We start from the raw sequence: 4558 nt of genomic DNA on the forward strand, positions 1-4558 counted from the left end.
GCTTAATATATCATGCTGCCTCCCACTTAGCCTAGTGATTACACAAAATAAGTGCTCAGTTGTGGAATTGAATCAAAATCATAGGAATTCCAAAGAGCAATGGAAAATAGGTTGTAGCATATTATCAATGGAGACAACTAGATGATTCAGTGGATAGAGTACTGGGCCTGGAGGCAGGAAGACCTGCATTCAAATAGAACCTCAGACACTTTCTAGCTTTGTGACTCTGGGCAAGTCACTTAACTGCTGTTTGCCTTAATCCATCGGAGAAGGAAATGGCAAACCATTCCAGTATCTTTGCCAAGAAAACCCCATGGATGATATCAATGTGCTCTGGTCTGCAGGGTCACAAATTTGGACGCAACTGAATGACTGAACAATAACAATATTACCATCGATAACTTTCATATAAGAAGTGGCATAAAGGTTAACCCTAAGGACATGTATGACTGGAAAAACAGGAGGAATAAAGATATAGCAAAAGCAAAGGGTAGCTGTAGACCCACACACTCCACAGATCCCTAACTATGCCTCTAGTTCACTAGACAGTTGCTCTTTGGATGATCTACATGCCAAAACATGTATGAGAATCACACAGGATAAGAAGGTGTGAATGGATTGCACTAGGAGGATGTACCCTCAATGTTTGTAGTGGTCAAGTGTTAGCTAAATAAAAAATACTATACTTCTGAGACTAGGATTAGAGAGGATCATCCCTCACCAGAATGTTAGCCACCAGATGAAAAACTGTTTCAGCCACAGCAACTAATAAAGATTATCTACTGAGCAGGGGAAGGGGGGTGGATTATGATCTGCTTGAAGTTGTACGAATGACACTACAGATCACAGAAATTCTGAAGTGTCCCAGTTTACTATATAAAAGAAACTTAATTATTAAATTTAACTATCAACAAAATTGTGATCACCATTTTGTATTAGTTTACATATAACTACACACATACAGAATATGTGAGTTAAGTTAATTCCAGGTATTTGAGGAAACCACCAATTATTAAAATATTCAGCAAAGGTATTCAGTTCTACTTTTCAGAGTCCTGTATGAGTATGAGCTAGTCAAGGTATATGAAGTTACTACACAGATTTTATTATCATAAAATCAAGGTTAGAATCTGCAATATGGAGTAGGTTTTGATGAAAAAATCATAATGAAAATATGTACCAGAGACTATGTGTTTCTTTTGTAGAAAGAACATAGTCTATGGTCATGCATAAATGAGTGATTTATAAGTAGATATGAAGATAATGAAGAGCTTTGTGTACTCAAGGAACACACTAAACTCTACTAAAAATCTTTCTTTTTTACTACAAACAATTTGAGGGCAGGGACCATATCTTAGTTTTCTTTGTATATTCCTTAGTGTCATATACATACATTAGATGCGCAATAAATGTTTATAGAATTGAATTGAGAGAGGAGGGGAGATGATCATTCTCATGCCATAGGACAAGGATGTCTGCTGTCAACATCTATAAATGCTTGTTATCTTCCATCCCCCAATAAGATTATGGATAAGATGAGAGAAAAGAGAATTAAACTGAATAATCACATACTCTGAAAAATAAGACCTTGCGCCCAGGGAAATCAGTTAGACAGCAAATATTCATTAAGTGCTTATCATATGATAAACACTGCAGATACAAAGAAGGGCAAAAAACATAGTGTGTGCCCTTAAGAGGCTGAAAATCTAACAGAGGAGAAGACATGCATGTAACTATGTAAATAGTAGATATAAATGGAAGGTAATCTCAGAGGGAAGGAATAAGGGGAAGAAGGGGGAAAGAGGTAGGAGAAGGTAGATAGGTGACCAGGAATATACTCCTACAGAAGGCAGGATTTGAGTGACGTTTGGAAGAGCTCCAATGAAACTAGGAGACAGAAGTAAGGACAGAGAGATTAGCAGATGGGGAGTTTTATGTGAGCAACAGCAAGTGTGACTGAATTGTAGAGTTCACGGAAGAGACCAACGTGTAAGAAGACTGGAAGGGGTGGGAGGCACCAGGGTTGTGAAGGTCTTTAAGTGACAGAGAACTTTAGATTTGATTCTAGAGGTAATAGGATGCCATTGGAGTTGATTCACTTGGGAGATGACCTGGTCAAATTGTGTATTACTCTACTTTGGCAGCTGAGTGGAAGATAGATGGGAATGGGGACAAACCTGAAGTTGGGAAGCCAATTAGAATGTTGTTATAATAGTCTACTATTTGGGGTCAGTATATTTTTTGACCATGGGTAAGCTAGTCACTTGACTTCTCTAAACCTCAATTTTCCCTCTATGGGGTAGGGATAAAAATATTTTAAAATGCTATTTTATTAAAAAAAAACAGTTATTATTACTTAACCTATCTACCTCACAGAGTAGTTGTAAGAAAAAAGCCTTATAAACCTGAAAGTGCTGTATTAATATGACTTGTTACTATGTGGCAATAGCAATTTGGCAGACAGTTCATGTGCTTTATTGGTAACCTCCTAATTTCAAGAGAAAATGAAGAAGGTTCCAGCATATTGGGAGAATTCTTGTGTAGAGTTTATAGGAGGATATAGACAAGAGATGCACAATTGTGATGGGCAAGCATAAATGGGCTATGATTTCTATCACTGAATGGAAAAATTCAGATCAATGAGTTTGCAGATCTAGTGGAGTATTCTATTATTAATCTTGCTAGTAACTGAGTGTCAAAATCATCAGTGAAATAACTGCCCAGGGGCATAGCGTGCCTTTAAATTTGCCTGATTAGAATCTCATGGATGTCAGTAGAAGCACTAAAGACCCAGTAGAGACTAGACATGGAGAGCAGCCAGGGAAAATGCCCAGTAAGGATATGGAATATTGTGTTCAAGGAACAGGAAGGAGGTCAGTGTTCCTGAACTGAAGAGTGCACGGAGGGGGATAAGGTATAAGAAGACTGGAAAAACAGGAAGAGGACAGGTTATGGAGGGTTTTTAAAGCCAAACAAGATTTTCTCTTTGATCCCAAAGGCAATTGGAAGTCATAAATGCTTTAAAATTTCCATCTCAGTTTTTAAAAGTCTTTAGATAAAACATTTGAATTAGAGAGGTGGGAGTGAGAGAAAATAAAAATGAGATTAAATGCATGGTCAAGAGATTATACTCAGCACTTATCGAATGCATCACATGGTGCTAAGAAAGTTCTAGAACTTTATAGAATCTAGGTATGACATGCTCATAGCTTCTAGGAACTTGAATTTCAGGTACACTAAGCAAAGCTAAAAAAGCTAAAAAAAATTATTTATATCAGAATTGCTTAAAATGGAATTAAGATATAAAGAGGCAAGAGAAAGGCTAAACTGAGATAAGTATGATTATAGAATAGGTATAGAAGTATAATGTATTAATAATAGTTATGATTAAAAAGGATGATCAATACAAATTTAGTGCTTCTTGTATCCATGGTTTCATCCGTGTAGATACTGCTTTCACCAATGCCAATCATAACTTTTCCATTTTTTAGAAGACCATCTTAATGAATTACTGTTGCCAAAAAATAAAAAAAAAAATCCACTCAAGGCTAACCTTTTGGTGATGAGCTTCTGTGACCTTAGTTAGAATGGTCTTCTGATAACAGGTATACAATCACTGAACCTAATTTAGAATTCTTTCTTAACTGATTAGACCTGCCAAACCCTGTATTCTACCTTGAGAACTTAGCCTGCGCTCATCTACACCATGGTGAGAAATAGGGTGTCTACAGAGGAGTGGTAATAACAATTACAGAAATAATAAATTGCTATGAACTATTTGGAATTCATTTTGCTTTTCAAGTGTATAGTAAAGCCCAGAACTAACAATTTTATATAGGTTATTTTCATTTCAATTATAATTGTAAATTCATTTTAAAAATCATGTTATTGGCAACATGTAGAATTTTAACATTGGGGGGATGGGAATTGAAGTCTTCATTTGACTGCCTATAAAAATATCCCAGCTTAATGCCATGTGGAAGAAATATATGCATAAGAAGGCAAAGGCACAGAACTATTTTCATCAGTGTAACATTTTGCTTGTATGAGTGAGTTTAAATAAAAACAGCACCAAATTGAAACAGACAAACCATCAAAATCAATTATGGATATAGTCTAGTAGATCATTTTTATAAAGGCATTCTTCAAAGTCAAGAGGGGGTAGAAAAACACCACAGTTCAGGCTCACAGGCTCGGACAAGATTGGACAAAAGAGGCAGATCACTGGCAAGGAAATTGTCTTTATATACAACAGATTTAGCACTTTGCTCTGATCTTTCTGAGGGTGTGCAGTAAATGCTAGACTGTTATGTAGGTAGCAGTCAACCTAGTATAATCTGAGTGCCGATAGAAAGATTCCTCCATGATCCTCTCACATGTCTAAAAATGCTTCCCAGGTTCATTAGGGTTATTTAATTCCTTTGAATTAAGTCAGTGTCTCCTATTGAAATGCAAATATACCTAGTAAAGGGTAACATATTAACCCATTTTTCAATCAATAATACTATAGTATAAATTAATCTGTAGACTTCTCTTCATTATGGAAATAAAAGTAGAC

Source organism: Notamacropus eugenii, chromosome 6, assembly GCF_028372415.1.
Source record: "Notamacropus eugenii isolate mMacEug1 chromosome 6, mMacEug1.pri_v2, whole genome shotgun sequence".
Classification (NCBI taxonomy): Eukaryota; Metazoa; Chordata; class Mammalia; order Diprotodontia; family Macropodidae; genus Notamacropus; species Notamacropus eugenii.